Source organism: Triturus cristatus, chromosome 4_1 (assembly GCF_964204655.1).
Source record: "Triturus cristatus chromosome 4_1, aTriCri1.1, whole genome shotgun sequence".
In the NCBI taxonomy this organism is placed as follows: Eukaryota; Metazoa; Chordata; class Amphibia; order Caudata; family Salamandridae; genus Triturus; species Triturus cristatus.
The window spans coordinates 289,042,136-289,066,423 of NC_140585.1; the positions used below are offsets into that span (position 1 = coordinate 289,042,136).

Consider the following 24,288-nt stretch of genomic DNA (forward strand, 5'->3'; position numbering starts at 1 on the left):
GCTTAAATTGCTAATATGATTCTGCATGCTCAGGTGCTTATCCAGTGTGATTCCAATAGATTTTGCAGAGTTGATAATGCAAGGAGTGCAGTTGAAGGCCATTAGATGTTTCAGCCAGTCGTCGATCTTTGGGGTGTGATTAGGCGGAGCAATGAGAAGGAATTCTGTTATGGAGGGGTTGAGCATGAGGTGGTTGTCAGTTAGCCAGTTTTGAGTATCCAAAAGGGTAGAGTTGAGTGAGAGTCCTCAGGGGAGGTGATTTTCTGATAGAGTTGAGTGTTATTCACATACATATGGAAGAGGATGTTGGCATTCAGAGCATTTGCCAAGGGTTCTAGGAATAAATTGAAGAGAATTGGCTATAGTGTCGACCCCTGTGGAACCCCCATTGAGACTGAGAACGGCTGAGATAGGAATAGCTTTATCTTGACTTTTGTGATCTATTATGGAGGAAGGACGTAAACCATTGCACTACCGGCCCTGAGAAGCCCATCCTATGTTTAAAGCTGGATAAGAGTTTGTCGTGGTTAACAGTGTCGTAGGCTGAAGAGAGGTTAAGGAGAATCAGGAAGCATGATTCATTGTGGTCTAGCAATCAAAATGTCATTCAGAATGTAAGTGAGAGCAAATTCTGTGCTGTGGCCTCTTCGAAATCCGGATTGATGCTGGTCCAGAAGTTGGAAATACTCTACGTGTTCACAGAGTTCCATTTGCACACATGTTTCCAGCAGTTTAGCCAGCGTGGGGATGGTGGAGATGGGCTGGAAGTTGTTGAGATCAGATCTGTCTGCATTAGGTTTTTTTTAGAATGAGGGAAATCTGTGCTACTTTTTAGCAGTCGGGGATCGTGCCTTGTGATAGAGAGGCGTTGACAATCTGAATCCAAAGGGGGAGGATGGCATTCTTGAGGTCTTTGAAGATGGGAGGTGGTAGCGGGTCGATGAAGTGATTAGATGGGTTGATCACCCGCATTGTTTTGTATGGAATATGCTACTTACCAGTATGCATCTGTTCTTGGCATGTAGAGCTGCAGATGTACACTATGCATAGATCGCCATCTGGTGTTGGGACCGGATGTTTGCACTTGTTTTTGTCCTGGAAAGTCTTTGGAAGTCACGAGATAGGTGACTCCTCCTTTGGATCATAGTGCGCATGGGCATCGGCTCCATCCTCAGATTGTTTTTCGCCAGTAGGGAAATGATGGAGCTTTGTAAGAAACAGGAAAGATGCCCATGTATGCTGTATCTAAATAAGATAAAACTGGAATAGATAAAGGTAGCCGGGGAGGCGGGTGGGCGTGTGTAGATCTGCAGCTCTACATGCCAAGAACAGATGCATACTGGTAAGTACCATATTCTGTTCGAGGCATATGAGCTGCAGATTACACACTATGCATAGATTGTATAGCAGTATCCCCCTCCTAGCGGCGACTACCAGTATCTGTTGCAGTAGTTGGAAATAGTGTTTTGAATACAGCCTGGCCCACACTAGCTTGTTGTTTAGTTTGCACATCTACACAATAGTGTTTTGTGAATGTGTGCGGTGTAGACCATGTAGCTGCTCTGCAGATATCATCTAAGGGAATGTTCCCTAAAAATGCCATTGAAGCCCCTATCTTTTGTGTAGAGTGGGCTTTAGGAGGAACAGATAATGTACGTTTTGCTTTGTGGTAGCAAATTTGTATGCATTTGATAATCCACCTAGCTATCCCAGATTTTGATATGGAGTTGCCCTTATGTGGTGGTGAGAAAGACACGAAAAGTTGTTTGGTCTTACGAAAGGGTTGTGTTCTCTCGTTGTAGTAAAGCAATGCTCTTTTGACAGCTAAGGTATGAAGAGCTCTTTCTGCGACTGTGGCTGCGAGAAGAATACGGGCAGCTCCACAGATTGATTGAGCTGGAAGGGAGAAATTACTTTAGGAAGGAATTTAGTATTAGTTCGGAGAACAAACTTATTATGATGCATCTGCAGAAAGGGTTCCTGAATGGTTAGGGCTTGTAGTTCGCTAACTCTTCGTAAAGAAGTAATGGCTACTAGGAAAGCAACTTTCCATGTTAAGAATTGTAGCTCACATTTATGTAGAGGTTCAAATGGATGACCCATTAGTCTTGTGAGAACGATGTTTAAATTCCACACGTGAAGGTGGTACTCGGGGGGGAATTATTCTTTTGAGGCCCTCCATAAAGGCTTTTATGGCAGGTACTCTGAAAAGTGATAGATGTTGTCTATTTTGTAGATATGCTGCTATGGCAGCAAGATGACGTCTAATTGGCGTGTAAGCTAAGTTGCATCTTTGGAGGTGTAGTAAATAGCAGATGATGTGTTGGATAGACACATCTAGGGAATTGGTGTTGTTGTTATGACAATATATTACAAAACGTTTCCACTTGGCTGCATAGCATGCTCTAATGGTAGGCCGTCTAGCTTCTTTAATGACGTTCATACAGTCAGGGGGAAGGTTAAGGTAACCGAATTCTAGGACCTTAGGAGCCAGATCGCAAGGTTAAGCTGAGGTATCTATCTCTCCATGGTTCTGGGTTAAGAGGTGTGGAGAGAGGTGTAACTTCTGGTGCGGAACTACGGAGAGTTCCAGCAGTGTGGTGTACCACGGTTGTCTTGCCCAAGTTGGAGCAATTAGGATGAAAGTTAAGGAATGTTGCTGTAGTTTGCGCACCACTAGTGGAATGAGTGGGAGCGGCGGAAAAGCGTACGCAAATCTGCCTGACCAGTTCATCCATATCGCATTGCCTTTGGACAATGGGTGTGGATATCTGGCGGCGAAGGTTGGGCATTTGGCGTTTTCGTGGGTGGCGAAGAGGTCTATCTGTGGTTGCCCCCACATTTGAAAAAACGGTTGAAGAACTTGCGGATGAAGTTCCCACTCGTGGATCTGTTGTGTTTGACGGCTCAACAGATCGGCTATGGTGTTTTGGACTCCTGGGACATGTTGGGCTAGGAGAAAAATGTTCTGAGGTATAGCCCACCTGCATATGTTCTGTGCTAGCTGAGAGAGCTGCAGAGACTGTGTCCCGCCTTGTTTTGTATGTAGTACATGGCTGTCATGTTGTCCGGGCGGACAACGACAGTCTTGCCTCCTATTTGTTTTTTAAATGCTTTCAAGGATAAGAATATGGCTAGTAACTCCAGGTGGTTGATGTGGAGTAACTTTTGTTTAAGTGTTCACCTGCCCTGCATGGTGTGATGTAGTAGGTGAGCTCCCCAGCCGGAGAGCGATGCGTCCGTTGTCATAACTATTTGAGGAACCGGCTCTAGGAACGGTCGTCCTTTGGAAAGGTTCTTGGTGTTCCACCACTGCAGAGAGCGATGAGTACGACCGTCTACCAACACCAGATCTGTTAACGGACCTTGAGCCTGGTTCCACTGGAGTGCTAAGCACTCTTGGAGGACGCATCTGGAGTCTTGCATGAGGCACTATGAATATGCAAGAGACCATCATCCCTATGTGTTGCATGAACACTCGAGCTGGAAGAGTTTTGCGGTTGAAATTTGGTGAGAAGAGCCTGCATGCTTGCTATCCTGGCGGTACTGGGATAGACTAACGCTTTTGAGGTGTCTATTGTGGCACCGAGGTATTGTGTGTGGAACGGTTGCAGATGGGCCTTGGTGTGGTTTACTGTGAACCCCAGGTCATGGAGTAGCTGGATAGTGGCGTGAGTGTGTTGTACACACTGGTTGTATGAGCTGGCTTTTATGAGCCAGTCGTCCAGATATGGGAAGACGTGAATGTGCTGCCTTAGGTGTGCTGCGACGACCGCTAGGCACTTGGTAAACACTTGTGGTGCTGTTGTGACTCCAAATGGGAGCACTTTGACTTGAAAGTGCTGACCGTCCACTGCGGCATGAATGGGACTGTGGAAATAGGCGTTCTTAAGGTCTAGGGTAGCGAGGAAGTCGCCCTGTGACAGCAGAGGAAGGACCTGTTGGGAGTGTGATCATGTGGAAATGGTCTGAGTGTATAGGTTTAGGGGTCTGAGGTCTAGAATAGGCCTTAGAGAGCCGTCCTTCTTTGGTATGAGAAAATACAGGGAGTAAACTCCCTTGTTTTGTTGGTGCAGGGGAACTGGTTCTATTGCACTTTTTTGTAGGAGGGAGATTACCTCCTGCTTTAGCAATAACGGATGTTCTTGTGACATTGGACGCCGTTTAGGTGGTATGATTGGGGGGGTAGATGTTAGTTCAAGCCAGTAACCTGATTGAATTATCTGTTGCACCCACCTGTCTGAGGTGATGTTGGTCCAGACAGGAAGGAATTGTTGGAGTCTTCCCCCGACTGGAGTGTAATGGTCTGGGGGAAGTGGAGGGAAGTCATTGGGTGGGGGTGGAGGCAGAGCGGGAGTTGTTGGTTTTGCCTTTGACTTTGTTGTTGTTCCCCCTGTAACCATCTCTTTGGTAACCTCTAGTAAAGGTGGATTGGATGGGAGCCTTGTAACAAGTGGAGGGGCTATCCGAGGAGTACGTTTTTGGGGTGCTCCTGAAGGATGAACGATGAAAGGAACGCCTGGGAGAAAGGCTCCCATAGATTTAGCGGTTGGTATCCTCCTTTATTTTTTCAAGGGATACGTCAACATTAGGGCCAAATAGGTGTTGCTCATCGAATGGTTGATTGAGAATGGAACTCCGGACTTCAGGTTTGAACCCGGAAATGCGTAGCCAGGCATGCCTACGCAGGAGGACACTGGTGTTTATTGCCCTTGAGGCGGTATCTGCTACATCTAAGGCACAACGGATGGAGGTGTTAGAAATGGATTTTACCTTTGTGTATGAGTTCATTGGCCTTCTTTTTATACCTGTCTGGGAGGTGCTGCATTATGGACTCAAGCTCATCATAATGTGCCCTGTCATACCTAGATAACAGCGCTTCAGTATTGGCAATGCGCCATATGTTTGCCGCCTGTGATGCCGTTCGTTTACCAGAGGCGTCTGGTGGTGGTGTCTCACCTGATGATTGGGAATTGGCTCTTTTTCGTGCATTGGAGACTACAAGGGAGTCTAGTGGTGCGGGGCCTTTAATGTAGGCTGGATCAGTAGGGGCAGCCTTATACTTTTTTTCGATCCTAGGGTTGATGACTCGATCCCTGACCGGGTCTTTAAAGACATCTGGTGCATGCTTAATGACACCCTTAAGCATGGGTAAAATTGAGGTGGACTTTAGTGGGGTGTCAAAAGTGTCCATGAGAAAATCTTCCTCCACGGGGTCTGTGTGTAGGTCAACCCCGTGGTACTGGGCAGCTCTGTGGTGAAGGTGTGAACAAAGCCTTTTTAGATGGTATCGAGGGGGCTCTGGGTCGACGTCTGTACTCACGACCCTCTGTGCTGGAGTGATGTCCTCGACGTCAGAGTCATCGGCTTCGGAGGCGCTGACTAGGCCTTCTTCGACCCGCCCCTGCGCTGACACATCGACGCCCTCTTGGAAGATGTCGTCGGGGATCGAAGACGACAAGCGGGCCATGGTTGTTCTAGCTCGTCGGTCCCGAATAGTCTTCTTGGAGCGGAAAGAGGCGCAACCTGGACAGTCTCAGGCCTCGTGCTCCGGTGAGAGGCAGAGGTTGCCCACCCTATGCAGATCGGTGTGGGGAAACTTCGACCCACATCGAGGACACTTTTTGAATGGCATCCTTTCCATGAGTCAGACGATAAGGCCCAGGTAGGCCCGAAGGCCTTCGTCGACGACCAGAATCGAAGACTTTGAAGTTGTTGAGAGTCGCGTGGATTAGGAAAACGCGATCGAGACAATACCGCCGAAAAGGGAAGGATTGCGCATCGAAAGAAAAAAAACGGTAACGGTTCCGAACTGGAGCGCGAGAAACACATCCGAGCCCGATGGCGGAAAAAAACAATCTGAGGATGGAGCCGATGCCCATGCGCACTATGATCCAAAGGAGGAGTCACCTATCTCGTGACTTCCAAAGACTTTCCAGGACAAAAAAAAGTGCAAACATCACGGCCCAACACCAGATGGCGATCTATGCATAGTGTGTAATCTGCAGCTCATATCCCTCGAACATCTCTCTTTCGTTGAGGGGGGTAAAGGAGGATCAAGAGGCGTCATTCTTAGTGCCAGTATTGGATGGGCTGAGTCTCTCAAGGTGAGATGGATCATCCCTCCCTGCTGAAGGGAGAATAGCTCTCTTTGCTTCCAGGTTGATACTAATGCTCTTTGTTTTCTCAGTGAAGATCACAAATTCGTCGCAAGAAGGAAGGCTGCCATCAAGGTCACAGCTGTTGGGTGTCTTGCTTGATTGTTGTTCAACAATTTCAAACCGTTTCTTGGGGCAGTTTTTGGCTTGAGTTGTGTTCAGAAGGAGGCAGCCTTTGCAGTTCTGATTTGTTTGGTATATGTGTTCCTGACTGTTCTGAGGGGAATTAGATCAGTGGAGAGTATTGATCTCCAGGTTATTTCAGCTGACCTTAGGTTGCGGCGTTCAGAGTTTAGGTTGTCGCTGAACCAAGGTTTAAAGATTTTGACCGAGGCATATTTTGTTGTAGAGGGGCTATTTCGCTCAGGATGCCAGCGATGGTGAGGTTATATAAGTCGGTAAGTACATGTACTTCCAACATGTCCGGTTGAAGAGTTGGGCCATTCCAACAGCTAAATGTTAACATTCCTAAAGGTCCTTTACCATGGTTTCATTTTCTTGGGTCGTCCCCTCTTTGGAGATACCTCTTTGTTAATTAGGAAGAAGATGCAATAATGGTCAGACCAGTCACAATTGATCTTGGCATCTGTTGAGATGGTTTTTCCTTTGGAGATGATGAAGTCCAGTGTTTCACCCTCGTTATGGGTTAGTCTTTCGCAATATTGTGTCACCTAGTGCTAAAATAGGAAGGTTTTTAGACAGTTTACAGCTTGATCATTTGGGTTAGACCACTGAAGGTTGAAGTCTCCCAGGAATATTTGGGAAACAAGGGTGTCATCATTGGAGGAGATTTCCATTAATTGTTCAATGAAGGAAAGATGGTCTTCCGGAGGCTGGTAAAATGTGTGTAATTTGCATATTGCTGGAGAGGATGATGCATAGATACTCACTAGAGGTCAGGTCAGAGGGATCAGAGTAAGAAACAGAGTGTATTATGATGTATGCAGGCTAAACCTCCACCCTGTTTTATGGATCTATTTAATTATGTCATGGCTAGGTGGGACTAGAAGAACAAGGATAGGGGTGGACGTGCCTTTTAACCAGGTTTCCATGAGGATGATGATGTCAAGCTTGCTAAGGATGAGGTCAAAGATGTCAGCTGCATGTTACCTGCCAATCTGCAATTGAGTAGCACACATTTCAATTGGAGAGGTGTGTGAGAGGTTGGAGTCTGCATGATGTTCACTTGTTTGAGGTTGTCGTTGTTTATAGCTCTGATTAGGCTCTGGATTAGGCTCATAAGGGTCTTGCTTGAGACCAGAGCTGTCTTGTTGATGTTTAGTGGGAGGGCATATTCTTCTGGGGCGGGAGGGGGAATTTGGGAGGGTAAAAGTTTCCGTGGTAAGATGAGAAACACGCATGTCTGAGACAGGGACAGCGCTCGTCGGCTCAAGGGTGGGTTCCCTAGTGCGCCTAGCCTTCTGAGCAGAGGGAGATGATCAATAGAGAGGGATTTCAGATCAGGAAATTCATCCCTGAGAATGCGCAAGTGGAGAGATCTCTTCAAGGCGTGCCACCAATTCTGAATGTTGGCTAGAGGAGAGAATGCGTTGATGGTTCCACCCGAGATGTGTTCTCTCAGGGAAACTGGTGGGGCAGAGGCAGTGATGGAGAGGTCAGGGAGAGTCAATGATTCAATGATGTTTTGTGTAACACCGGTTCATGTGTTGAGAGGAAAGGGGGATGGGGTGAGCTAGAAGCAAAGGATAGGGGGTGGTGAGGTGAGGTGGGACGGAGTAGGTTGGGTAGAATCCATGTATGGCAAGAGCTTAGACTTCGATAGCGATGGTGCTGTGTTTGGTGGTATCGTGCATGGGAGATCATCAGGGTAGAGAAAGGACGGAGGTGCGTGATGAGATGCCCCGCCACTGGGCTCGAAGTGTGGCCGCAAAGAAATCAGAGAAGTAGGTCGATGTAGAGCCAATATTCCTTGCAATCGATGGTCTAGTGGAGTGTGAGTGATCTAGTGGGACTAAATTAGGGGATTGAAAGGATTCGATATCACCTAAGTGGGGAAGAGGAAGGTTATGAGGGGTTGAGGACTTCCCAATAGAGGTGGAGGGTGAGATCGTGTGTTGTGGGATGGATCAGGCCGGGAAGATTGCCCTTAGCTATCACAGCTTTTTTGAGAGTAGGGAAGATAGTATCCATCATAGCTAAGTTGTCATTGGAGGCTTGGACTAGGATAATGACATCCTGGGTTTTCCTGGAACGAGATATACGAAGCATGGAGTAGAAGACCGACCTCCAACGAGCATGTGTTCTGGTGTAGAAGATGAGGTCATTGGATAGTGTACCCTTGTTGATCCAAACAAACATCCAAGATCAAGGTTTCCGGTCGGGTTTTGAGAAACCGGTGTTTGAGTTTTTTGGTCAAGCAGCCTGTACTCGGGCACTATTTGTCCTCTTCAAGGGGAATGGTGGGACTGAGTTCGCAGCAGAGAGTGATTTTTATTTCAGCTATTCATACCACACAAGAGAGGGAGCGATGTTTCCAATCTACCAGTGTGAATTTATTATCATGCAATATTAGTTTGAAATTATTTTTGGCAAACACCGAGATTTGGTATCGGCAGGATTCCCAAGTATAATGTTGAGACCAGTGCAATGGTGTTTCTAGATTCAAGGTTTATGTAAAAGTGTCCCATTCAACTTGTACCAGGCCCTCTGATTTGGTCATATTGATCTGAAGGCCTGCCACAGCCGGGGAAGTCTTGGGGGCTGAGGACTTGGACTGCCAGGGCTCAGTAAAAGTTAGAAATGTATCAGCTGCCAAGGCAGATAGCTTAAAAGTATAATGGCAGAAGAAGATGCCTCTGATTTGGGGGTGTTTTCTGATTTTCTGCAAGAGGGGTTCAAAGAAAAGATGAAAAGGAGGGAGAGAGAAAGGACACCCCTGGAGAGTACCCCTGATCCTCTCCAAAAGGCTGTAGTATAAAACAGTATCTCAGCCAACAAATCTAGTATTGAAACGAAGTCTCCGCAGTACATCAACCAACATTACCCAGTTCACACTATCAGATACTTTTTCAGCATCAAGGAACAGAAGAACTGCCTCCTTTCTGGAAAGGTCTAGGAGATGTGGAGCTGTCTTAGTTTTATCACTTACTCTACAGTGGAGGATGAAGCCTCCCTGGTCGAGGTGTTCCAAGTCAGGAATCAGTTTATCTAATCAATTGGCTATGACTTTAGCGAAGATTTTAAGGTCCAAGTTGAGTAGTGAAATGGTCCTAAATACAGGGCAAAGTATCAGGACGTTTCCTGGTTTGGGTACTAGTGTCAGCAATCCCCACAGAGGCACCGTATTTACAATCAAGTGATTGAATAGGATGGTAAGGACAGGGAAGAGCTGTGGTGCAAAGCGCTTATAAAAGAGAAAGGAAAACCCACTCAGGCCAGGTGCTTAAGAGCGTTTTAGTTGCCCAATAGGTCTCAGTATCTTCTCTGCTGAAATGGGCTCGTCTATCTGGGTAGAGGACTGATGAGAGTTTACGGAGTGGGATCAACTATGGATAAGCTGTCCGCACTGCCTGAGATGTGTGGTTGGCAGGGCTTGATTGTAAGCATGGGAAGCCTGCAGATTGCAAAATGTGTGTAATGCTGGTTTAGTCCTTATTCTCACCAATGTGTCTGCAATACTGATAAGCTTGTAACCTGTCACCATAGTGCCCATCTTGCTCTCCACTTCATGGAAGTGGGCACCCAGCCTGGTGAGTATGTGGTTTGCTTTGTCTAGCACAAAGGTGCTTTGTCCAGCAGCTCTTCTAGCCAGAACCCTCAGCCAGACCTTGCTAGAAGGTGTCTTTATGTTGCTGTTCGACTTCTGTTAGTTCTTTGACACGGCAGGCTCTTGAGCCATGCAAAGTCTTGGATAAGGGTTCCCCTAACAACTGCCTTAAGGGTGTCCCAGACAGCCCTTTTTTCAATTTCTTCTGCATCATAAAGGGACAGGTATTCTGTGAGCTTCCCGTGCACTTCAGCAAGAGCTACTAGGGCTTTTAGAAGGGAGTCATTCAGACGCCAGGAGCCTACCTGCCTGCTTTTGAGTGTCCTTTTCAAAGGGTCAGGAACACTTTTTAGGTCTGGCTTGATGGTGTAGTTGCTGTCAGACCCAAGTGTAAAACAAACAAAAAAAAGCTTTCATACCTACAACAAGAGTGGGGCTTAGACTCCATCCATATGTTGGATTTCCTTGAGCACAGGATTTCATTGGGCAGAAACTATATGATTCCACCAAAAAAGAGCACTTTATTGCACTTTGTGCCCTGATGGAAAGCTTATGCTCAAAAGCAGTTCTGTCTTGGATGTGGTGGCACACGATTCGGGCTATAGGTCTGATTAGTTTGTTATGAAACGTTATCTTTTCAGCAAAGCAAATGTTTATCAATAGACACTTACGGTTGACTTGATATTGCTCTCCATTAAAGCCTGCAGGGAAGTAGGTAGTTACATGGAACCCAGATTACTGCAGTGGGCAAGGGTTTTGGTATGTTTATCCCTCTAACAAACAGTGGGGAGAAAATAATTACACTGCTATATCCTTGTAAGGACCCTCTTAAAAGAGATAGTATTTTACTTTGCCAACTATATTTTTGCATACATTTGTAATTTTAGGACTATACGCCTGTGGTCTTTTGGAAAGATTACGTTCAGTACAGTAAGCCTGAGTTGTTTACATGGACAATCCAATGATCAAAGTCTTTAGACCTAACTGGATCATTAGGAAACATTGTCTGATGCCACAGGTCCGATCTGCTTAAGAAAAGTTATGACAAAGGCCTGGTGTATTTATAGCACAAGGCATTCTTTAAACTCAATAGAACGCTAACAGTGGATTGCTTTCAGACTGCACCAGGCTGTATATTGGTATTCTGTTAAATGGAAAATTGCAGATTACTCTAGCAGGCAATGTTTTTTGGTTTGGTCAAGCCTTCTCACCAACCCTGGGGGGTTTGTTTCACTGTGATAATCCTGGTTAGGCGCTTCTGAAAGGGCGTGTATTGTTTTAACAATTGTAATTTTGCATATGTCTAATTCTGTAACTGTATGCTTGATGGTTAACAGCTTATGCACGCCTCATTAAGCCAGTGTTGGTTATGGTGTCAAGCCAACAGTAAAGGCTACATGCCTTGTTATGTTCAATAGGAAATGTTATGTCAGATTACATAGGTGTCATCAGTTTGATTATGAAAACTTATTACAAAGCCAGAAGACCTAGCTATCTTAGTGTGAAAAGCATGTGTTAAAATGCAAAAGCATAAAGGCTTTAGCATAATGAGCCAAAACCTGTAGGCAGGTGTTTTGTTACATGGAATCTAGTAGATTACCACAGTAGGCAAGGATTTTGCTGCTGAAGACCCACTGGAACAAACCGTGGAGCTAGAGGATTTGTACCAGAAAAATCCTTATCTGGGGGATTTCATATTGTTTTGCTAATTGTAAATTATATCATATTTGGAATTTTATAGCAGTATACCCGATGATTGGATTGTGGGCAAGCTTATCCCCAATACAGTTGGTATCAGTTGGTTATGGTGACAGCCGATGGTAAAGGCTATAGGCAAGACCCGTTTATTATGAATAGTTATGAAAAGGGCAAATGAGGGTATTTATTTATTATGAAATAAATAAGGAGACCACAGGTCTCATTGGGATGTGTCTACACTATGTTACTGCTTGCAGACATGCATTCGGTTGCATTAAATATCAGATTTGTAGGCATGGTTTTTGGTGTTAATACACCCTTTGACAAATTCTAGGCACAGATTTATACTGCATTAATTCTTGCTTGAATACCTTCAGAAGGCCTGATAGCTTAGCTGTCAGGCCTTAGCTAAATACAGGTATAGTTAGGTTTATATAAATACATACAAAGAGGGGCTTTAAGTCAGCCTTCTTCTGTCTGAGATTCTTTAACTTTGAATGGTATCTGTCGGATCAATTGTGCACATCTGCCGGGAAAGGAGTGTGCTTCAGTACCAGTGTTTGAGATTTCCAGTTTCGCCTTTTATAGTGCAGGCCCCTTTTCATTTTTTCTTTCTCCTATTTTTAGTTTCCTTTTTAGGGCACACTACAGCTCACTAAAACGTGCTAATGGGCCGCTTACTTTTCGGTCATTACACCTGGCATTGCCCAGCATCCCACGTGATCACTGCCTCTAAACCAGACAGAAAGCACCAAATAGCCACTATTGCTCGACAGTTATGCCATCAGCCCCGTGGAACTCCTCTCAAAAGCCCGACGTTGACTTTACTAGTGTGCACCACAGTGAGAATAAAGGGCAACAGACTAGGCAGGTGCAAAGATTTGAGCGACGGCTTTCAGACATTTAGGTGTGCAGAAACGACATTTGTGAAGACAAAAACAAAGAGAATGCCAGCCTAAAGGGACATCCATAAGTAGTACGATGACTATGCATGCTCTACCCATTTAGAATCTGAGGTGGTCTTTCACAGAAGAAACATGAATGTTAATATATAGCGATTGCACTCCTTCCAGTAGACGTGTCCTAAATTAGAGCACATTTCACTGGAGGCTTTTTCGTAAAAGGACCGATTTTCGGCGTTTCTGTATACCTGCTCGGAAGAGGTAACGCTTCATAATGGTTTCACCTGACAGACACAGCAACAGGTCAGTTAAAAGAGGTATTTTTGAAGAGATAATTTCCTAAGAACAGAGTGCACATATCAATGCTACTAGTCCAGGTGAAAAAAATTCAGACATTCTGGAACATAAATACATTAATTCATAAAGCCTTCAAGGAATTAAACTTCAAACAATAATCCCAGATTAAGCTGCATTAATTATTCTGCAGAAAAAATGCTGGATGACCGGGGTTGCCAAGCAGCCAAACCAGCTGGACATTCTTGCTCCAGAACCATTGTATACCATAGTTATAAATGTAAGTGGGAAGGGGTCCCCTCCAGAAAAACAAGCTACTATAAAACACACTAATCGTGCAACAACGGATATATTTAACAAGGGAAAAATAAATGTGATGCACACCTGTCAAGTTACATTACTTCCTCCTTCTGTTTACAGATGAAGTATGTTTTAACAAGCATTTGCAATGCAATAGGTCTTGCATTTACAAGAGTTTGAGCAATAGTCATTGTAAATGATAATGCCTTTTATTTATGTGTTTACAAAACATGCAAGCAGTGTTTACGCACCGCTTGCAGGTTTTGTAAACAAATAAAAGGCATTATCATTTACAATGCTAATAACAAACTCTCGCAAATGAGTCAGTCAGTGAGAGAGAGTCAGTGAGAGAGAGTCAGTGAGAGAGAGTCAGTGAGAGAGAGAGTCAGTCAGTGAGAGAGAGAGTCAGTCAGTGAGAGAGAGAGTCAGTCAGTGAGAGAGAGAGTCAGTCAGTGAGAGAGAGAGTCAGTCAGTGAGAGAGAGAGTCAGTCAGTGAGAGAGAGAGTCAGTCAGTGAGAGAGAGAGGGGGCGGAGGGCACAGAGAGAGGGGGCGGAGGGCACAGAGAGAGGGGGCGGAGGGCACAGAGAGAGGGGGCGGAGGGCACAGAGAGAGGGGGCGGAGGGCACAGAGAGAGGGGGCGGAGGGCACAGAGAGAGGGGGCGGAGGGCACAGAGAGAGGGGGCGGAGGGCACAGAGAGAGGGGGCGGAGGGCACAGAGAGAGGGGGCGGAGGGCACAGAGAGAGGGGGCGGAGGGCACAGAGAGAGGGGGCGGAGGGCACAGAGAGAGGGGGCGGAGGGCACAGAGAGAGGGGGCGGAGGGCACAGAGAGAGGGGGCGGAGGGCACAGAGAGAGGGGGCGGAGGGCACAGAGAGAGGGGGCGGAGGGCACAGAGAGAGGGGGCGGAGGGCACAGAGAGAGGGGGCGGAGGGCACAGAGAGAGGGGGCGGAGGGCACAGAGAGAGGGGGCGGAGGGCACAGAGAGAGGGGGCGGAGGGCACAGAGAGAGGGGGCGGAGGGCACAGAGAGAGGGGGCGGAGGGCACAGAGAGAGGGGGCGGAGGGCACAGAGAGAGGGGCGGAGGGCACAGAGAGAGGGGGCGGAGGGCACAGAGAGAGGGGGCGGAGGGCACAGAGAGAGGGGGCGGAGGGCACAGAGAGAGGGGGCGGAGGGCACAGAGAGAGGGGGCGGAGGGCACAGAGAGGAGGTGGCGGAGGGCACAGAGAGGAGGTGGCGGAGGGCACAGAGAGGAGGTGGCGGAGGGCACAGAGAGGAGGTGGCGGAGGGCACAGAGAGAGGAGGTGATGGAGGGCACAGAGAGAGGAGGTGATGGAGGGCACAGAGAGAGGAGGTGATGGAGGGCACAGAGAGAGGAGGTGATGGAGGGCACAGAGAGAGGAGGTGATGGAGGGCACAGAGAGAGGAGGTGATGGAGGGCACAGAGAGAGGAGGTGATGGAGGGCACAGAGAGAGGAGGTGATGGAGGGCACAGAGAGAGGAGGTGATGGAGGGCACAGAGAGAGGAGGTGATGGAGGGCACAGAGAGAGGAGGTGATGGAGGGCACAGAGAGAGGAGGTGATGGAGGGCACCGAGAGAGGAGGTGATGGAGGGCACCGAGAGAGGAGGTGATGGAGGGCACCGAGAGAGGAGGTGATGGAGGGCACAGAGAGAGGAGGTGATGGAGGGCACAGAGAGAGGAGGTGATGGAGGGCACAGAGAGAGGAGGTGATGGAGGGCACAGAGAGAGGAGGTGATGAAGGGCACAGAGAGAGGAGGTGATGAAGGGCACAGAGAGGAGGTGGTGGAGGGCACAGAGCGCAGGTGGTGGAGGGCACAGAGAGCGCCGGTGGTGGAGGGCACAGAGAGCGCCGGTGGTGGAGGGCACAGAGAGCGCCGGTGGTGGAGGGCACAGAGAGCGCCGGTGGTGGAGGGCACAGAGAGCGCCGGTGGTGGAGGGCACAGAGAGCGCCGGTGGTGGAGGGCACAGAGAGCGCAGGTGGTGGAGGGCACAGAGAGCGCAGGTGGTGGAGGGCAGAGAGCGCAGGTGGTGGAGGGCAGAGAGCGCAGGTGGTGGAGGGCAGAGAGCGCAGGTGGTGGAGGGCAGAGAGCGCAGGTGGTGGAGGGCAGAGAGCGCAGGTGGTGGAGGGCAGAGAGCGCAGGTGGTGGAGGGCAGAGAGCGCAGGTGGTGGAGGGCAGAGAGCGCAGGTGGTGGAGGGCAGAGAGCGCAGGTGGTGGAGGGCAGAGAGCGCAGGTGGTGGAGGGCAGAGAGCGCAGGTGGTGGAGGGCAGAGAGCGCAGGTGGTGGAGGGCAGAGAGCGCAGGTGGTGGAGGGCAGAGAGCGCAGGTGGTGGAGGGCAGAGAGCGCAGGTGGTGGAGGGCAGAGAGCGCAGGTGGTGGAGGGCAGAGAGCGCAGGTGGTGGAGGGCAGAGAGCGCAGGTGGTGGAGGGCAGAGAGCGCAGGTGGTGGAGGGCAGAGAGCGCAGGTGGTGGAGGGCAGAGAGCGCAGGTGGTGGAGGGCAGAGAGCGCAGGTGGTGGAGGGCAGAGAGCGCAGGTGGTGGAGGGCAGAGAGCGCAGGTGGTGGAGGGCAGAGAGCGCAGGTGGTGGAGGGCAGAGAGCGCAGGTGGTGGAGGGCACAGAGAGCGCAGGTGGTGGAGGGCACAGAGAGCGCAGGTGGTGGAGGGCACAGAGAGCGCAGGTGGTGGAGGGCACAGAGAGCGCAGGTGGTGGAGGGCACAGAGAGCGCAGGTGGTGGAGGGCAGAGAGCACGCAGGTGGCCTGCCATTAATATTAAGCATCTATTTTGCATCTTCTAAAAGGAAGATGGTCAATCTTTTCCAGATTAAATGTGTTAAAGGTTAGAGGTCAGTGCAAGCAAGCAGCATGGAACTGGGTTTAAAAGTAAAAAATTATTTCAATCGATGCTGCTCATCAAACATCTGATTTTTCAAAACATACTTGTAGAACGAAGATAAACAGTCCTTTGTGAATTGTAGTTAATTCAAATGTATTTATACATATTAGAAAGCGTGCATTTTCAAACACATTACTCAAAATAAATGTTTTTCTCACTCTTGCGTTCAGATTTTGGCAGCGTTTCTGCCTGTGCGCCCTTTGCCCACCTCTCTGTTTACCGAAGGCTCACTTTCTTAGACGTGTCACCATGCGCATCTTTGTATTTTTGCAGTTTTATTGTTCCAGCAGCGTCTGACTTGTTGGAAAATGTCACTTGACACTGTTGATATTTGCGCAACTTCGCAGGTGGAAAACATCACCCAGCACAATGAAAACAAGATCCCCACAGGGCGCGGGGATTCCTCGCGGCGCTGTGCGTGTGGCCTGACCCACGAGGAGAGGACTGCAGCTGCCAGCCCGCGCAGCCCTGCTCGCTTCCGCAAGCAACACGCTGTGGGAGTGAGCATCTGGCAAGAAGGTGGGACATGCGCCCGCCTTCAGCCATTTGCAGGCTACAATAAGAAAAGGACACAGGTAACAGCCAACCCAATGCGTGGGGGGGAGTCGGACCCACACACAGAAGTTTGAAGTGCTTACAAGAAGCCTCGCAGAGCAGCGCATTCACGCTGGCTCGATCTAAAAAGGTGGGTAGGCAGTGTCTATGCCCCCCAGCCACTCGGGCAATCCTTTGACCGCATCCTTGGCCTTTGCGGAGAATTGCCGAATGGTCTGACTGTAATAGGAGGTGATTGGAATGATGTCATGTCCCCAGAGGTAGGTAGATGGTGCGCCGAGGGAGGTGGCGTGGAAGCCCAAGAGTCCAGACGGAGGTCTCTGGTGTCCGCGAGGATGCCTTGAGAGCATATCATCCCGCCGACGCTAGCTACATGTATTATTCTATAGTCCGTGGCTCCTTCTTCCGGCTAGACCATCAGCTGGTACCAGCTGGCTTCATACACTGTTTGTGGTCGACTTTCTGCGTAGAAGGCGGTCTGATCATTCCCGAGTGGCATTATGGCTTCATGTGGGCATTTGGCGCCCTCCCTTTACATTGCAGCGCTCACCTTCGCACCTGAGAAAACAGTCTTACAGGGTGCTTTTATATCATACCATAACTGTATATTTCTCTGTTAACACAGAGACTGTCTCTTCTTAGACGGTACTTTGGGAGGCCATGACGCTTAGAGGTGTTGACTTAAGTTTTTGAATTGGCAAGAGTAGGCGTAGGTCCCATGAGTTGTCTCAACTCGAGGTGCTGATATTGGACCTTGAGAAAGATGGTGGTGGAGATGGTGGTGGAGAGGGTGGTGGAATGGCAACTATTTCTGACCCAACAAAAATATCAGCAAGTGTTCCTAGATAAGGCCAAGCGCGCCTGGCAGGCATCTCAGAACCGCATATACCAATGGGCTGATAAATCCAATGAAATGCTCCCCCGGTGCCAGTTATCGATGACTAGCAGGGAGGACTGCTGTTAAGCCCCGGAGAGGTGACTCAGAGCTTCACCAAGTATTATTAACCCCTTCCATGCTGCGCAAATTCCGCCGCTGTGCTGACGGTTTCTTGCGCGGGCGTGGTCATGACGGAACGGTTCCGTCATGAGCACAGCTCAACCGTGGCTCATGACGGAACCGTTCCGTCATGAGCACCGAAGGGGTTAAGACCTATATTCCAAGAGAGAAGTTGTAACCGCAGACCAAATAGCTGATTTCATTGAAGCACTGCCCACGACTGCCAGCACATAGCTGGACGAGCCGCTTACAGAGGAGGAACTAGCCACAGCTCTGGTGAAGCTGCGTCCCTGAAACCGAATGGATTTACCCAACAAATTCCTTAAAGCTTACATGCTGCAATTGAGGGCACATCAGCTGGGGGCGGTCCACGCGGCACAGATTGGATACACACTATAATCGTTGCATTCCCCAAGCCAGGGAATCCAACGGAGGCTCATTACTCGTACCTCCCAGTCTCTCTCCTTAACTTTGAGGTCAAACTTCTCGCAAAGGCCCTGGCCAATAGATTGATGGTGTACATGCCTGACTTGGTTCACCCAGATCAGGCTGGTTTCATGCCCCATTCAAGCCACTCTTTATAATATACGACGTGCTTACAAAGGCATGGCGGAACGACTGGTTCAACCTGTGGTGTTATTTGGCGGACATCGATAAGGCTTTCAATTCCGTGAGGTGGGAGTAGCCATTTGTTCTTCTCCAGAAACTTAATTTTGGGCACGATTCCTCACATATATACGACTGTTGTACACTGACCTGACTTCCTCGGTTCGGGTGGCAGATGCGGTCTTTGCACTATTTGACGCGGCACCAGGCAGGGCTGCCCATTGTCACCTTTGTTGTTCACTCAGGCAATGGAGCCTTTGGCTGCCTGGGTTAGCGTTGACGCCCAAGTATGGGGATTTGAATGGTCAGCGGGACTGTCGGACAGAATTGCCTTCTATGCAGACGATATCTTGTTCTTCATGAAAGACCCCGCGACCTTGTATTCAACAAATCATGCGGGTCTTTGGCAAAACCTCTGGATTGTACATGTACATTAGCAAGTCTGTTCTCTTTCCATTGGGTGGATCACCGAGCAACATGACGTGGGCGTCGAGACTGACACTAGCGAACGGAGGGTTTAAATATCTCAGGTTGTACCTTTCACCAGTACCACTGTCTCCTGGTACCACATCATGGCTCCATTGGTCCTTCCTGTTAAGGAGGAGGTTAAGTCTTGGTCCCCCATTGCCTCTATATCTACTTGGCAGATCAGCTATTTTCAACACAGTTTTGCTGCCTCACCTACGATACCAACTCCATAACTACCCCTATACTGTCCTTCCCTCATGGTCCTAACAGATAAATGCACTCCTGGGTCAGTTCTTGTGAGGCGGAGGCGCCTCTCGCATAGCCCTTCAAACATGCTTCCAGTCTACCTTCAGGGGCGGCATTGCCGCTGCAGATGTTCAATCATATTATGCTGCCTTCCACTTGTAGATTATAATGACTGGTGGTGAACCAGCCTACGCCACAGAGAGCTGGATGATTGGTGACGCCTCTGTGCTTGACCTGCTTTATGGCAGGACAGCTATAGGTACCCTTTCCCCCAGCGACCAGAGTGGTGGTGAAAGTGTGGAGACAATCTCTTTGCAGAATAGGCTGGTGGGGGCAACTGACACAGGAGACACCACTGTGGCGAGGCACAGTCCCACAGGGAGCTCAGTTGAGGGGTGGGATCATATTGGCATCTACACTGGGCAAGGCTATGCGTGGCATCATACTTAAATTGTTTCAGGAGTTTCAAACTGAGTACATGATGCATCAAAGCCAATATTATAAATATCTGCAACTGCGCCACGCTATTGCCCCGTACCTGCCCAACCTTTTGGATCTCCCGGATTCAGCTCGCTAGAAGGCAAGCTACTAATGGGTGATTTAGATAATCATAACATTTCCAAAACCCATCAATCCCTGATCACCAATAGCTCCACTACACTACCTGTCCTCCGAGCGGCGTGGCAAGTAGACATTGACAAAAGATGAACATTATTGGACAGAAGCACTTGAGGCCCCTCGTGGAGCGGCGATATTTTCCCATCTTGGATTGATCCAATTAAAATATTTACATAGGGCAGATTAGACGAGAAGTCACCTGTGGCGTATGGGTCTCATAGGATCTCCCACGTGTCTCCGTTGTGAGGCCAAGAAGGCACGTTCAAACATACTGTGTGGAGCTGTAATACACTGACAAGCTTCTGAATAGGGGTGGTGTCCTGTCTGGGTGAGGTTCTTGCATGGGCCATTCCATGTGTCCCGAAATTGCTTCTCCCCACAGCACTGAGGGAATAGGCGAGAACCATCATAAACGCCATTTATTATTTCTTTGGCTCACACTAGTGAAAAAGATATCGCTCGACAGTGGAAAGCTAGTGTACCATTGGCCCTGGTGGTATGGAAGCAAGGGACTGACTTCTGCATGAGGCTGGAAATAGCAGCATTCCAGTCTAGGGGATGCCCCCAGAAACATCAGAAAATTTGGCAGAGGTGGGCAGATTATAGGGGCTTATTCTTGGAGCCGGTTCGCACTGCCAAACTACAAATGGATGCTGAAATCAGACACTGTGGCCAACATATACAGAAGAATGCTATGAAATCTAGAACTGCAATTACATAAGATTTCAGACACCGTTTTGGGGTTGGAGGAGGGGTGGGTGGTTGCCCAGAGGCATTCTGTCCATATGTTCGTGTTTTACAAGTTTGTGGGGTCTCATCCTGCAGAGTCCTATGTATGTGTTTGAACCGTCTGGGTCCCTTTGTTGGCGAAAAACCCAATAAAATTTGTTTTGAAGAAGCAAACGAATTTGAGTAGTGTACTTTTAACTTATTTGTTAGAGAGCCTAGGAGTCACCCCCACCCACTAGCTGGTGCCAGGCATAAATGTGGTATCCTCAGAACACCCCTCAGAACACTTTTTGGTGCTACAGAAGGTCTGGCGCTGCTATCTGTGTACCGAGAGGATCCATGAAGGACTGTCTTGTACCCAAAGAGAAAGAAGTAGACTACAAATGTCAGTTGGCTCACCTTTTGTGTGGCTATAGGGAGACAGCAATTTGCAAGAGGCCTTTTCCCTGACGTAACCAGTTGACTAGCAGCCATTGAACCAGGACTGAGCTTTGCTATTGGCCTCTGCCCAACACCCAGAGAGTCTCTAAGTGCCCCCTCTTGAAATCATTGGGGCCTTAGACGTGTACTCCTCTGTGGTTGTTTGGGTACCAGAAAAACGTTTTTTGAACACTTTTCCTTCAGAATTTCTGGGGTGACGCAGTTCCACAGCTTTGCACGGAATTTCAGCTTCGTACTGCTCAAGACTTACAGCATCTCCAAAAGCACAACGTATTCCCATTCCACAGAGGAACTTAAAATAAATTTTGCAAGAAATATCGAACGCTCCAGGCAGAGCAACCTCTTTCAAGTATCAGGCCTTCATTTTCCCTCAGTGGCTAAAACCTTTGCTGCAGCTCATTCAAGGAGGATTTTGCATCACAAAAAATGTCAAAGTGTCTCTTTGCATTGGAACTTAGAAGAAATTTCAACCCTTTTCTTTAAACCAATGGTACTTAAATTATGGCCCGTGGGCCACTGGCCGCCCGGCCCGTCAGACCTCTCCTTGCAGCCCACAGACATTCCTCTATGAAAGAGCAGCGGAGAGTTAAAAGCTGTCCGAGTTCCTTTTTCCCGCCATTTTACTAACCAAGCAACTTTGTTTCCTGGTTCAGGGCTTTTTTCCTGTAGAGCCGGTTCAGGCAGGACGCTCCAATTTTTTAAAGCCAAAAAATGGCTTTATATTAGGTGTTCGCCACCTAAAATTACCTCAGTTTCAACATAAACCAATGGGAAAAAATATATTTTGATTTTTTTTCCAGTAAATCTCCCCTTTTCCAGTTATGAAAGGTGTTTTTAACTGTCTTGATAATCTCCCATCCCTGGCTCCCCTGGGAATGGCCCAGCATCAATGCAGCCCTCAGGCACATCCCAGACTGTACTTTGTGGCCCCTGAGAAAATATTTGATTACCAATGCTTTAAACAAAGTGACAAAATCCCTTTCTGAAGTGGGACTTTGAAACATTTTCTAACTTTGACTTCTGGCCTTTTCACCGGGAACACTCCGCTTGGTATATCCAAGCAGGGCTCCATCATGGTGGCTCAAATCGCACCTCGGTGCCTGATTATCATGGTCTCTTTGCAATGTTTCGTGCCATTTCTACTAACATTTTTTTTTAAATGTATATCTTGGGTTCAGTTTATAAAATGTTTTGCAATTTGTCTTATTTTACTATTTTTCTCATTGTTTTAATATTCGTTGGAGTTTAGGATTTTGTGTGACTTTTTTTTCTCACTGTGCATGCACTGCTTAAATACTTTACATATAACCTTTAATTTAAGTTGGACTGCTATGTGTCACATTACCAGGGACTGAGCACAGGTTTATTTAATTTAATTTTTGTGACTTCTATCAGGTGGTGACCTTATCCTTTGAGGTGGATGTTTGTCCGCCCCAAATAATCCATTTCTTTTACAATAACTTACTGGGTTTTTTTACTTGCATGTAAATATATGAAATTCCTCTTAAAAAAACTAACACTGTTGGAGCTTAATGAGTATGTTTTACTGTATCACGCTGTATCTGAGTTTATAACCCCCTTCCCTTAACACTTCTTAAAATAAACATTGAATGCAAAGCTCCTACCCCCTCAAGAGTCAAGTGTCCAAAGGGAGCAACTTAGTTAGCCAACTAGTCTATAATAGTAATGGTGGCTCTTTGTCACCAGTGGTAAATGACAATATCCATTCACAATATCAATGGCCACGCAAAAAATATAACCTCCCAATATGCCTTTTTGTAGCATGGATTTCAAGTCAATTGCATCAAGACAGATATTTGGTTCAGAATTTAAATTGTTAAAGTTTATAGAAGCAAAGATGAAAAATGAAATAAACAGCCAGATTCTTGGGAAACTAATGCTAGTCTGCTGAGAGTGGCTGGGATTTACTTGATTCCACTTTAGAAAAGTGAAGACCCTGGGCTTTTGGCTCATAAAATACTTGAATATGGCAGAAGCAGCACATGGAGAATACGGAATCCAGGGGACAGCAGGGACGAACGAGAGTACAGAGAGGTGGGATTGGAGAAGGAATATAAGGATATTCCTGGATTTTTGTACCAAATGCATGAGATTGTTTGGACATATGGGGCATTTCCCACACAGGTAAACAGCAATAGCCATTGTACAGTCTTCACACCAATGCGTTTTAGACCTGTGGAAATATAAGTTATGTGGATCCTGTACAGTCGGTTTACTCAATCTGCCTTTCAAGTAAGTCTGTCATAGGAAGAAAGACATGTCTTCTTTGAAGTTGTGAGGGATGATGAACATAGATATTATACCTACCAAAAATGGCATTAGAAATCCAAGTGGAATAATAAATGTGTGTTACATCACAAGATATAGTACTGGTGGTACATAGTATACACATTTGAAAGGGGACATCTAGTGAATGATATCACAATTCTAAAGGGCCTGTTGGTGATTGTTAACAAATTGTTACTGATCAAAGAAAATGTTTTCACCGGATTGCATCCTGAAGATAGAATAATATTATTCAGATGTACTACTAACATTTCATACGTTATTGGATTCAGAGCACAGCCTGGACCTTCATTACTACAACTGGGCGCAAAAGGCTGCATGCTTGTCTGCACTCCAGCCGAATTAATGACTGAAGAGGTGCTTCACGATGTAAAGCTGATGAATACTATTTAGTGTGCGTGAATAAGGCCACCATTATCATCCTTAAATCTGGGGTCAATTTTTAATTCTGTAAGAGTAATTCCTCAGCAAACTGCCCTCCGATATAAGCTGTGATATGGGGCAATTCCTGTTAATAAATTTTTTTGCTGTATTTACGGTTATTAAAGCAGTCAATATGCCATGCTTACTAGTTTTCAGCAACGAGATACATTTTTATGGCTTAAGTTTTTGACTTTTTGGAGACAAAGGGGCTTCTAGGTCAGGGTGGCAAACCAGCTCTTCTCTAGGACCAGCATTAATCAGCAAATATGTCCTTGTAACACCCTGTACAAATATCAAGAGTCATTCCAGTTGCCAATCACTGCTTGAGAACACTGGAAACCCCCCTGTTTGAGGAGGTATTTAAGGTTCAAGTCAGAACGGCCATTCTGAACTATCCAAACCTCGACAACATCGTCATCTCCCTACAATGCACATTATTATATATGAGACACTAGGGATGTGAAACCTCCACATTCAAATTTGTTTATTGGCTGTTTCTAGCAGTTAATGTTCAATGACTGTATAAGCGGTTACATAAATGAACAAACTTAAAGATGACCTTATAAACGTGCTACTATATGATATCACAGAGCCAGACTGCGAAAAATAGCAAATATGAATGACAAAGTATTTGAACTGTTAATGTATTGTAGGAGAATCCCTAATGACTGAATAAAATCTCCAACTGCCGAGAGTTACAGAATTTATGTACATGTGTCCTTCTGCTCAGCAATAAGGTCACTCACTGGGCCAATACTACTAGAGAACACATCACTATGCAAAATAAATGTGTACACGTAACACTGACACAGTTCTGCTAATGTCTAAGGGTGATCTTAGAACTGTCATTTGCTTTTGCCACATAGTATTTCAAGAATTTCGGTATGGCAAATACTGAGATTTTCAAA

At 47.2% G+C, this 24,288-nt stretch overlaps 1 protein-coding gene across 1 annotated transcript in view; it reads right to left on the bottom strand.

Annotated features, from left to right (window-relative positions):
• Positions 1 to 24,288, bottom strand: part of LRP6 (LDL receptor related protein 6) — an 880,431-nt gene that overhangs the window by 612,929 nt on the left and 243,214 nt on the right. The window lies entirely within an intron of this gene.